Below are 13621 nucleotides of genomic sequence, written 5' to 3' on the forward strand. Positions count from 1 at the left end.
GAAGCTAGGAGCCGAGGAGGAGGGAAAGGGAAGCTCTACTGTAAAAACCTCTCCCAACACAGCCACAATGAACCTATACTGTAAGTGCACAAATCACCAGCTACACAAATAAATACCTACGCTACTGTAAGACAATCTCAACAACAGCCATACTGTACATTTGGGTTGCCATTGTCAGCTGGACAAATATAATACGTTTGCAACAGAAGAGTTAAATGAAAAGAAAATGCATAGTAAACCTGTACTTAAGTTAGAGAGTCTTGAATTGATGATATGAATTCAGAGTAAGCATCAAAAAATGTGTTACACAGCATGTCAGACAGAGGGAAAATGACTGGGTACTTACTACTGTGCACAGTCGATCAGCTGGTACTCATTGGATCTCTCGAAGCAGGCCTTCACCCCCTCGTCTTGCCATAGGGTCTTTGCATGCTCATAGAACTCCTGCAGAACGACACAACACAGAGAGCTGGATCAGGACAGTCCATGGGTAGAGAAGTGAACCGGTTGCCAACTTGGACCCAACTCAGATTAGAGAAGTCCTTCAACATTGCTTACATTTCAGGTATTCATTTCATTTAGGCAATAGAAAAATGGATGCCTAGGCCCTAGCCCCTCGGCACTCCTGTAGATCTAAAATATTGAATAATTGAGGAATATGGTGAACATTTCCCCAAGCCTATCAGAAGGCAAGATTAATCAATGATTGCTTAAATCTATCCTATCTAACTTCTCCAGGCTTTTGCTCTAGTCCTATTATAGCACACCTCACCAGTTAATCCTGAGGAGGAGCTAATTAGTATAATCATATGTGTTAAAGTTAGACAAACAAAATCCTACAGGAGCTGCCCAGGAGGGTTGGCCATCCCTGGGCTAGCATGGAGGCTAGGAGTCGATTTGGAATTCAACATTAATTCAACCAATCAGAGCGCTTTTTTTAGTCTGTAAAATAACATATTTGGGGCGGGCATTGCATCTGTATTCCTTTTAGTGGTCTCATTGAACCTACAGCTGTACCCGTCCCTTCGGAAGACGCTGCCATGTTGACATTGGTGAGTGGAGGACAGAGTGGGCGCAGCACACGAGATACAGAGGGAACCAAACATTCTTCAAATCAAGAAGCCTACACATGAACAATGAGGGACAGCAACACGATAACAGAACAGAACTTTCCCTTTCCAACTGACAAGGACTCTCTAAGAATTCCCAACTAGGCTTCTGGACAATAGTAAGACAGAGGCCTACATGACAATTGATATAACTACCAAAATGCAAACCAAACAAAACAGAAATGTTATTATCTGTCAGTCTCACTCTGAACACACCGCAATCCTGACATCAAGGAGCAGTTGAATGCTAGTGATTCAGTAGCAGGGCCAGGTGTTTCACCTAACCACGTTGCCTAACCAGGTAGGAAAAAAACTCCTGTCCCTATTCACGAGGTATCCCATCAGCGTACATAGCTGAGGACAGACAGACAGCGAGACGCCTCTCCTGGTTCAAACTAGTGTTATATTTAGAGAAGGACAGAAGAGGAGAGGAGACAGATGAGGAAAATGAACATAGAGGTTCAGCAAGTTCATTGAGACATGGACACAATTTTACTGAGACACAAGGCCGTTACATAGAATAAGCCAAACTCTTTCAGGGTTGTGGGCTGTACAATGGTAAGGAAAACACTGGGATACAGTATATTCAGGACATCAGCTAAGCTCAGCAGCCCTCTCCTTCTCTTCTCTACAGGGTTTCCTCTCCCCGTCAGTCTCCCTGTTCCCTGTTAGAAGCCCAAGCAAAGCGGAGCAGCAGGCAGTCAACCAGTCAGACTGGTTCCTGGTAGGCCCTAGCCTAGGGCCAGGAGATGGGGGGGAGGGGGAGAGGGAGGAGGAGGCAGAAGCCTATCAGATAGTTTTCTCTGCCCAAACACACACAAACCCACATTCATGTAATCAGTTAGATGCTTCAGAGAAGTAGTCAGTAGCCACAGACATTCCAATCCACCATATATTTAGTGTTGATTGGCATAGATTCCTTTGGCACAGCAACAGACCATATAAAAGATCCTCAAATCTATAGAACGCATCAGGGCAAACCTAATGTTGCAACTAGGGCTGTGACGGTCATGGAATTTTGGATGACGGTAATTGGCCAACCGAATGACCGCGTTCTCTGTAATTATAGAAGTCAATGATGGCATTCAAGTCAATGATGGTATAATGGGTGGACTGGTGGCCATTGCGAATGTAGGCTACCCATAGGAGCAAAGCAGCAAGTAAAAGCAGCAAGTAAAAGCAGGAAGTGCACCCATCAATATGTGCTGTGATTTCTTGTTTCAACTCAACTGACATTACAAACAATACATTCCATTGCATGAGCCACATCAGTTAACATCATTTGAATGAACATTCTACATTACCGTGGAAATTATTGCATCACAATCCAAGGCAGCCATTGCGAGTGCACCCATAGATGCGGTAAAGGAGTCAATGGAACGCAGACGTTCCATTGACCAGATCGGCGCACATTCAACAAATCTGATCTAACAAAGTGGATATTCGTCAAATCCGTCATGATTTATGTATTGTAACAGGCCCACAATAAGCTTACTTAAGTCCGATTTGGATATATTTGGCTGTTTTCACTGCATAACATGTAGAAGTTGTCCCTTTTCAGGTTTAGAAGAAGTGACTGCTAAATGCTAACTCCCGTTCATATAAGCTGGTTAGCATAGCTAGCATTCAGAAATAGTTGATGATAGTCAAAGTTGTTTTTGAACTGTAATGCAGTTGATTGGTAACAATGACATGAACATGTGTTTGTGTTGGGGTTGAAATCCATACAAGCATTATACTCATACACATATAAACACAGCTTAAATGTAGACACATTTTTGCTGGGGGGCAATGAGGAGACTCGGGATCTTTCCCCCAAACGTTTCCACGGCAATTCCATTGTTTTGGTCCAGTTCGATTGACCTTTACCGCTTCTATGAGTTTACCAGTCAAATTGCCAGGGTTAGAGGTTCTAAGCCCATTCTATTCATCGTTTGCTCTAACACCTTGCTTACTCAACCACATGAATGCCCGGCCGTCCCGTCTTTAGTCAGCTGTTCTTTCCCCCAAAAATAATATATATATCGTCGAGGAATGGACTCGACAAGATGTTGAAAGTGTTCCACAGGGATGCTGGCCCATGTTGACTCCAATGCTTCCCACAGTTGTGTTAAGTTGGCTGGATGTCCTTTGGGTGGTGGACCATTCTTGATACACAAGGGAAACTGTTGAGCGTGAAAAACACAGCAGCGTTACAGTTCTTAACACACTCCGATGCGCCTGGCACCTATTACCATACCCCGTTCAATGGCACTTACATTTTTTGTCTTGCCCATTCACCCTCTGAATGGCACACATACACAATCCATGTCTCAAGGCTTAAAAATCCTTCTTTAACCTGTCTCCTACCCTTCATCTATACTGATTGAATTGGATTTAACAAGTGACATCAATAAGGGATCATAACTTTCACCTGGTCAGTCTATGTCATGGAAAGAGCAGGTGTTCCTAATGTTTTGTACACTCAGTACAATATATATATATATATATATATATATATATATATATATATATATATATATATATATATATATATATATATATATATATATATATATTAGACGGTTATTTTACTTCTTCCATAACCATCGGTTACACAGTTACATGGTAATTGTTTCAGCCCTAGTTGCAACTTCTGATTCAGAATCAGAACAAGTTATTGGTGTCTTGGTCTTCTACATATTGGTCATAAATCACTTTAGAAATTACATTTAACCTGGATTGGAATTTTAGGCTTACTTGCAGTGAACACCTTTACAGGCCTTGCCTGCCTGGGTGTCTGCCTGCCTGCTTGCTTACCCTGCCTGCCGGTCTGCCTACCCTGCCTGCCGGTCTGCCTGCCTGTCTGCCCTGGGAACATACAGTTTGGAGGGTGTTTCAGAGGTGAACTCCCATCAGACCCATTTAGGGTTATTAAACACAATCAGTGTTAACAGGCACAGGCTGTGCATCTCTCAGGTGAGAGCCTCATTCAATTGTGAGCATCCCAAGGGGAGTACACCTGCTAATTACTGAACCACAAAACAGACAGACAAACAGACAGACAGACACCATACTGTAGTAGCTACCGTGACTGATGTGATGTTTGACTCGGAACTTATTGGCCCAAGTTTAAAGTTGTATTAATCGTACAGGATACACATGGTATACATCGTCCAACGAAATGCTTACTTGCAGGTTCCTTCTTGACAATGCAACAACAATAAGAAATAATAAAAGATAAGAATACGAACATGAAGTAAATGGCTCAGTAGAATAGAATAAACATTTGAGCATAAGTATAATACAGGAAGGAACAATTTATAGTCCAATATTTCCACGTATTTACCCATTCCTCCATTCACTGACTGGCCTATTCCATCCTGCCTCGTCTTAAGAGTTCTTCCTTTGAAATTCAAAAACGTAGACCTATATCACGTTAGCAGCCAGTTTGACTAATGTTCATAGTTTCAACAGTTGAAAACCTTGAGATGGAGATTATCTTTTGGGACACAAACTCTGAATGAGACAGCAGTATCCAATTAGTTCGAACCAGACTGTTTTAGCCCACTGAGCCAAGGCAAAATTACTCATCAAGTGAGTGTGGTTCATTGGACCACCTCTTTTACTGCAGTCTCCAGAGGGTGACTTCCTGATGTGCAACGTCAGAGAAAAACCCTGAAACATGCCAACATGACAGAGATAGCGTGTGATTGTTAATTAGATAGAAAAATACTTACCGACGTAAATTCGAAATCCTTCTGATTTACTAGGTTCAGGATGTATTCGATTCGGAATTGATGTGCTGGGTTGGCTAACTTGACTGGGGGTGTGAGTGTACTCATGGCTGTCACTATAGTCTGGAATTAAGGAAAAATGGAAAGACATTGCTTTAAAAAAACGACTCAGAAAAATACGGATATTTTTTTTCTAAATCGATACATAAAACATTTGAAGGATTTCCTCTATTGGGCTACTAGTAGTGACTACTCATATAAACAATGAAAACAAGAGGGAGAAATGAGCAGAAAACAGTACCAATTACTTACCTCTATAGCTTCCTTTATATTGTTCTTTATGTCTTGAATTTTCTGTTTTTTCTCCCTGTGAAGCATGAAAATGAGAAAGTCAGCGACCAAATGTAATCAAAATCAACATAAAGGTATAGTAACACACTGAAAAGTAGAATGGCAGATTGGCAGTCTTTACTCATTGCTGAAGTCTGAAAATCCTAAAAAAAAGGACCCGACCACAGAGATTTCATATCCATCAAAGATTGAGCCAATGGTTTTTCTATGGGGCTGATGCGTTGATGGACGACGGAGAGACAATGTCATTTGGATAGATAGACAGATACATAGTGCATTCTTCGTGCATTTCATCAGTCTCTGTGTAGCTGGGTTGTAAGAATTGAGGCGTTTCCGTGACTGAGTAAGAGCAGTGCACTGTGTGACAGAGGAGACTCCACCACATTCCTCACACGAAGACCCCGAAAACACCCGCAAAAAAAACAACTGCCATACCAATCTCTTCTCACCTCTGCCATACCACTCTTCTCCTCTATCTACTCCTCCCTTCTTATCCCCTCTCCCTATTATTCTGTCACTCCCCACCTCTATCTGTCCTCCTCATCCTACTCTCCAGCACCTGGTACTGACTGGCACTCCCTTTCCCCCTTTTAGTAGGTAGGTACAACATTCTAGTCTGAAGGGCAGGCTGAGGCAACAACCCTGAACTGAAGCAAGTATGATAGAGATCACCTCTCTCCATGTATTTATCAATAGGTTACACCAGGGTGCATAGCTGTGGAACACTAAACACGCAACATCTGTCCTGAATTGACCATCAAGACAATCTGTATAAGGTCCCTGCTACGGACTGACTGACTGATGTGTGTGTGTCTGCAAGTGTGTCGGTGCGTAATGTTTACCTACTACAGTATATGTTTTGAAATTGTGCTTTGTATTAGGTGATCTGTATTATATGATGTGCATGTAATGTGTGAGCAGTGGTACGTGTATGTCCAAGACAAATTTCTCCTTTGGACAATGAAGTTGATCTGATCTTATAATAATAATAATAATATGCCATTTAGCAGGCGCTTTTATCCAAAGCGACTTACAGTCATGCGTGCATAAATTTTTTTGTGTATGGGTGGTCCCGGGGTTCGAACCCACTACCTTGGCGTTACAAGCGCCGTGCTCTACCAGCTGAGCTACAGAGGACCACATTATTTAGCCATATGTGGAAGCCAATAGGGCTGGGAATTGCCAGGGACCTCACAATACGATATTATCAAGATTCTTAGGTGCCGATATAATATGTATCGCTATTCTCACGATTCTATATGTGTTGCGATTATATACTGTGATTGTATTGCGATTCGATGTTCCAAACATATCGCTCACCATCTGCCTGCTGCAGAGGGACAAGAGAGAGTCATGAGAACAAGTTTTCATCAGTCGTGGAAATAAAAGTGCAGTAAAAAAAATTGCCTACCTATTTAAAAAGAAGATGGAGAACAAGCTATGAAGGAAAAATACTGGAGTTTTGGTGCATGTACAGCCAACTAGCGCAAAAATAATATTTGCGATAGTCAAAACAATACGATATGACATATTGTCAAAAATAATATCCCGATATGTTACTTTATCCATTGTTTCCATCATCAGTAGAAGCCAAGGCCTTTTGACTTGTATGTGTTTCCTCTGGAGCAAAATTGTAGCAGTAGGGGAAAATGTAGAAGGACTGAGAAGCTCACTTCTGGTGACTTTTTAAAAGGACATTCTACTCCAAAATTAATTAAAATAAAATTATGCTGACACCATCTAAAATATAATTTCCACCTCCAGAAATTAGCCCAATAACATATTGGTAAAATGATTTGTTTAAATTATTTTAACATATTGGACCATGCATATAGCCTATGCATGGTCCATATTAGCAGGTATGCTATTAGCAATAAGCCTTATCAACTGTAGCCCAACTAGTGTTGGGCGATATTACGATATTATCGGATATCGAAGATGATTGACAGCCATCGTCGATGGTGACGACATTGTGATGTGACAGACGATGTACAGCCTACAGTGTCTTCAGAAAGTATTCCTACCCCTTGACTTATTCCACATTTTGCTGTGTTACAGCCTGAATTCAAAATGGATTCAATCGATACACCAATACCCCTTAATGAAAAAGTGAAAACGTTTCAGAAATGTTTGCATATTTATTGAAAATGACATACATAAATATTATTTACATAAGTATTCACACCCTTGAGTCAATACATGTTAGAATCACCTTTGGAAGCAATTACTGCCATGAGTCTTTCTGGGTAGGTCTCTAAGAGCTTTGTACACCTGGATTGAACAATATTTGCATATTATTCTTTTTAAAATTCTTCAAGCTCTGTCAAGTTGGTTGTTGATCATTGCTACACAGCCATTTTCAAGTCTTGCCATAGATTTTCAAGCTGGTTTAAGTCAAAATTGTAACTAGGCCACTCAGGAACATTCAATGTCATCTTGGTAAGCAACTCCAGTGTATATTTGGCCTTGTGTTTTAGGTTATTTTCCTGCTGAAAGGTGAACTTGTCTCCCAGTGTCTGTTGCACACTAGTTTTCCTCTAGGATTTTGCCTATGCTTAGCTATATTCTGTTTATTTTTATCCTAAAAAACTCCCTAGTCCTTGGCGATGACAAGCATATCCATAACGTGATGCAGCAACCACCATGCTTGAAAATATGAAGACTGGTACTCAGTGATGTATTGTGTTGGATTTGCCCCAAACATAAAGTTAATTTCTTTGCCATATTTTTTGCAGTATTACTTAAGTGCCATGTTGCAATAAGGTTGCATGTTTTGGAATATTTGTATTCTGTACAGGCTTCCTTCTTTTCACTATCATTTAGGTTAGTATTGAGGAGTAATTACAACGTTGAGCCATCCTCAGTTTTCTCCTATCACTGCCATTAAACTCTGTAACTGTTTTAAAGTCACCATTGGCCTCATGGTGAAATCCCTGAGCGGTTTCCTTCCTCTCCGGCAACTGAGTTAGGAAGGCCACCTGTATCTTTGTAGTGACTAAGTGTATTGATACACCATCCAAAGTGTAATTCATATCTTCACCATGCTCAAAGGGATATTTTGTACTTTTATTTTATCTACCAATAGGTGCCCTTCTTTGGGAGGCATTGGAAAACCTCCCTGGTCTTTGTGGTTGAATCTATGTTTGAAATTCACTGCTCGACTGAGGGACCTTACAGATAATTGTATGTGTGTTGTACAGAGATTAGGTAGTCATTCAAAAATCATGTTAAACACTATTATTGCACACAGAGTGAGTCTATGCAACTTATGTGACTTGTTAAGCACATTCTTACTCCTGCACTTATTTAGCCCTGCCATAACAAAGGGGTTGAATACTTATTGACCCAAGACATTTCAGCTTTACATTTTTTATTAATTTGCTAAAATGTCTAAAAACATAATTCCACTTTGACATTATGGGGTATTGTGTGTAGGCCAGTAATACAAAATCGCAATTTAATCCATTTTAAATTCAGGCTGTAACACAACAAAATGTGGAAAAAGTAAAGGGGTGTGAATACTTTCTGAAGGCACTGGTTTTCAACTTGTCTGGCACCACGCAGTAAAGCGCTGACCAGGCAGCCCACAGCAGGGCCTATTCCTTTGCTATAGCCTGCATAACCTATTTCAATAAATATGTTATAAACAATATACAGAATGCAAGAGAACAATGTAGACAAAGCTAAGATTTTCACCAAAGCGGCGCAAAATGTCCAGTCAGAAAATATATTAGTTTTTTCTCTCAGTGCCGGATGGTCTGGGCCATATAGCTGAAGCCTATTAAATTTTTTATAGCGGACACTCCGGTGTGTCATTATTTTAAAAGACTCTCTCCATTTGATAAGAATATGACTTCAGTTTTTATGCATGCTGGCTTTCTCCTGCGGCCTCTCGCAGCGCTACTTCATGATCAAACAATGAATTTCTCAGAAAGTTACGTTGTTTTTGAATAACCTAAAAACATGATAGGCCCAAGGTAATAATCCGAGAGGTAGAACAAAGAATAGCAAGATAGAAAAATCTAACAAGTAGTTTGAACAAGCCTTACAGTTGAGCAAAGCTTACGTCTATTATAAAATAAATGATGCATGCATCCCTCCTCCTTGCCGTTAAGAACCAAACGGACAAAAGCAAAATCCTACTCATTAAAATAGCCTATCAAAAGCATTAAGACAATTTAAAATTAGGAATAGTATTTTCCAAATAGGATATTCTAATAAAGTGTGTAATGTCCTGAAGTTGGAGCTTTCAAATGGGAACAATTTTGAAAGTCAGAGTCTATAGTCGAGACTCTATCACAGTTTTATTTTGAATGACAAATATTACATGCAAAAAGAAGTGAATTTGAGCAAACAATATCAAGATGGAAAAATCTAATGAGAATTCAAAATTAAAAAACTTACAGCTGAGCAAAACTTATGAAAGAAATGATGTGTAGAGTAGGCCTATGTCCATAGCCTATTATTATCAATGTATAGAAACTCCCTACAACGTATAGAAGCCTAGGCCTAATAAGAATAATTGAATAATTATCCAGTTCTGGGGACAGCAGAGTTGCATGCTCTGCAGCCGGGCCCTGAATGATTTACAACCCATCACACGATGCACAGTCAGCGAGGCTGTCTTGCGCGTAGGCACACACAGACATACATGTCTTTCGTGACACATCTCCAATAGGCTACTAAAAAAGATTTGGCTCCAAAATATAATGATTCCTCTCGTACTTCCCATAACATGCGAGCTCATGCTAGTGGTCCTTTTTAGCTGTCTTTATTATTATTATTTTTTTTTTTTTTTTTTTGGGGGGGGGGGGCAATTGGAGGCGATACCATTGTATATCACGATGTTTTATGGGTACTTCATCACGATAGGACAAAGGTTGACATCGCCCAACCCTAAGCCCAACTGATAGCGGCATAGTGGCTATAAATAAATAGGCTGGAGCATTGGGTTGCTTATCTGCATTTACCTTATTGAGCTAATCATTAGCTAGATACCAAATGTGATCTTTTAACTAGTTAGCATCATATTGATTAATTTTATGTCCCAAAAAACTTGCATAAACACAGTGAATATAATGTAGGCCTACCTGTTAGGGTAATTTGGGGTAAAACACCACCCAGGGTTACACGTCCCTGCCTGTACTTCTCACAGAAACCGCTTCATTTCCCCCCCAACACTTTTCCTGGTTGCCACTACTCTTGCTCAACTAAGAATTGGTGACATGTCATTCCAAAAGTGTTAGGGAAAGTCACTCCCCAAAAATTATTTTGAGGTATGGTGGCGTTTTACCCCAAGTTACCCTACAATTGACCCAGTTACATTCAGCCCCACTCTCCCCTATGCACTCACTGCAAATTGCAGAGTGGTAATGTGCTTAACCATGCTGTGCTAAAAACTGAGGACTTCAAATGGTGCAGTTCTCGCATATTTAGGAGTTGAGAAATAAATAAAGTAGGAATGGAAAGCTGGGATCCCCCTCTTTTTAACAAAGGTCATTAAAACTGCTGTCATTTCGCAATTGCATTATGAATTGTTGTGCATAGACTTCTTGTCAGAATGCATGTTTCCCTCCCTATGGCACTCACAACTTGAATGCGCCTTGAGAGGAATATTTCTCTCCCATAGATGAACTATTCTACTAAGGTCTGGTTTATCTATTCATTACTCGTTTTGTTTGCAGCGGAAAAGTAAATCTGGACTGTTAATCTTCAAAGTGCGTCTCGGCAGAAATATTTTTTGGAGTGTCGGCAATGATGTTGCTGTGTCCCAGCGCCACAGATAAATGACTGCAGCGGAAACACTGCTGATCATTGTAGTTCTGGAATGATCCGAATAATTGTGTACATGAGCAGTCAGAATCCACAGAAATGAAGCCTGCATGAACTCATATTGTTGGGGAAAACAAACGCTTGAGGCAAATTACAGTTTTTCTTAAAAAGGTTCTACAGTATTGATGTTGGCGTACTATATCACATACTATAGAAACTATGAAAAGAAGCTGGTGAAACCAAAAACCTCAGAATTTTCTCTCGATGAGCAGTGCTAGAAAAAGATTCAATAGCATGAACAGAGTAGGAGTAGGCTATGCATGTGATTTCAAACTATTCAAAAACAACTTCAAGGACCTGTTGTATTTTTGGAGCTTACCAACCACTTGTTGTTTAAAAACTGTTGAAAAAATAGGCAATTCTTAGAGCAATAAACTTTGTAAATATGATCAATTAACTCAAGCAGAGTTTCACCTATAGGAATAACTAACACCTAGTCTCTCTGGTGACAAACATTCATTACATTTAACATTTTAGTCATTTAGCGGACGCTCTTATCCAGAGCGACTTACAGTTAGTGAGTGCATACATTTTCATACTGGCCCCCCTGGCCTCTCTGGGGTGGGACGCAGTTGTGGGTTTGGGTTATCTTTGTATGCATTATTTGATCGCTTTTGTACCTGTAAACCCCCCTCTGAAAAAAAAGGACAAAACTAAATAAAAAGTTGGTCACAAAAGAAAAACGCATTTGTGCCCTGGAGCGACTAATCAGCCTGAGAATCCTAGGACATTGGTTACCCGTTTAGAGTTCAAATCTGTGTAATATAAATGGAGTAAGACTCATATGGCCTTCAAGTGGCTCCTACAAAATAATATGTGCTTGACACGGTTCTGCAAAGATTTATGAAAATTGGGAAAAATAATACTTACTCTGCATTGAAGCCATTCACATGCAGTATTCGCATCTGTTTGACTATCGTGCTCTTCCCAGATTCACCAGCACCTGTAAACAGAGAAAAAGAGGAAGATATATGTTTTAAAAACACCTCACTTGACAGTGGTCTCTTTAGGGCAATATCAATTCCATTGAGGTAAACACGGTGAACATGGTTTTGTTGAGTTCATGTATCCAAAAGTTCATTCTTGCAGTGCATGAATAATGTTGTTTTTGGCCCTACCAGAGTTAATAGAGACCCTAGTCATTGTCACTTCAGACAGGAATCAATGTTTGGAGGAATCAAAGTTTGCATTGTCATTAGGCCTAATACTGTAAGGTCAACATGTAGAACATGATTCAAATTTTTTTGTATGCCAATGATGAGGAGGACCCTACCAAATCAACCCAATTAAATAAAAACTGGAAGTTTAGGTAATATTTTGGTATTACATGATTGATCAAGTTTTCTAGAATTATAAGTCAAGAAGACACTAATCATCTGTCTGTGTGAAAGAAAACAGCATTGTAGCTGTTACTTCCAGACATTATAACCCACACAATACAGTTATGCTGTACTTGTGTAATAGGAACAACTCCATTACTATACAATTATAAAGCAATTACTATGTAACAACATGATAATACAATGTGTTACTTGAGTAATTACAGTGTTATTACATAGCAAGGAGCAACTTGATGCAATGCGTCACCCTAGGCCTACTGTCAACTAAGTCAGTACTGGTATTCGCAACAATTATGATTGAAAGCACTTCAAGGAGAACGTAGTGTATGATGATGAAAACTGCACAATCTTGAGGCCTATTATTTGTAGGTAAATCTCTTCGTAAATCAGGCCTATAGACACATATTGCTAGGCCTACACCACAAGCAATAATTCCCCTAGTCGGGTGGAATCATATGCAACAATTTTGCTCTGGAAAAATAAACAATGTTGCAAATAAGGGTGTTGGTGGCTTTCATGTCCAGCTGTGCAGCGTGCTTCAAATGACAGGACACAAGTGTTGCCAGTGTAGGCCTGTGACAAGAACAAACTCCTATCAAAAATGACAGCACAAACAAACGTAAAACCCATTCCATTAAAACAAATTGAATGGTCTTTGTGCAATGGCCTACCTAGGAGGAACCTAGGCCTACATAAAAAAAACGGTCATTTACAATGTCAGACCCTTGCCACTCTCAAATGCCACAATAACTATGGCTGGGATACCCACATTAAGCATGGCATGAAACAATTTACCAATAACTTTAACATGTCAGAAACCTACCTAATAGTAGTAGCCGGTGAGTAGCTCGGTATATCTGTTTGTCTTTTTGAAGCTGTTTCTCTATCTTTTTGTTTGCTTCCCTCTGTGCCTTCTCCTCATTACGTTGGTCTTCAGTCTTACTATTGCCCAGACAACCCATCTTCCCAAAAACCCAATTAAAGGGTCGGGGGTGGGGGGATTAATATAATACAACAATTCTAGATTCCTAAATTGGCCCAAGAGAAAAGCACCTTGATGAAGATGGGTGACATTTATATTGTATTGCCAGTTGCAGAATAAAACCACTGTAACCTGTAGATGATCAAGGCCTCCACAGACCGTAGCCTATATCACATATTACTGTTAATTATCTATAGGCTACAATAGATCATTCAGGGAGAACAGAGTGGTGTTGCTAATGACGATACCCGGACCGCCCTCTTAGACGGTTGATTCTTATAAGGTTTTCAC

At 40.0% G+C, this 13621-nt stretch overlaps 1 pseudogene across 1 annotated transcript in view; it reads right to left on the reverse strand.

Annotated features, from left to right (window-relative positions):
* LOC311133227 (guanine nucleotide-binding protein G(s) subunit alpha-like) overlaps nucleotides 1–13621 on the reverse strand; it is a 47026-nt pseudogene that overhangs the window by 18587 nt on the left and 14818 nt on the right. The window contains exons 2-5 of the transcript XR_014615367.1: nucleotides 11879–11951; nucleotides 5138–5192; nucleotides 4829–4948; nucleotides 347–444 (exon numbers count right to left, since the gene is read on the reverse strand). The product of XR_014615367.1 is annotated as a guanine nucleotide-binding protein G(s) subunit alpha-like (transcript). The remainder of the gene's footprint in view (nucleotides 1–346; nucleotides 445–4828; nucleotides 4949–5137; nucleotides 5193–11878; nucleotides 11952–13621) is intronic.

The sequence above is a fragment of the Coregonus lavaretus genome, assembly GCF_964263955.1.
Source record: "Coregonus lavaretus genome assembly, chromosome: 8".
Taxonomy (NCBI): Eukaryota; Metazoa; Chordata; class Actinopteri; order Salmoniformes; family Salmonidae; genus Coregonus; species Coregonus lavaretus.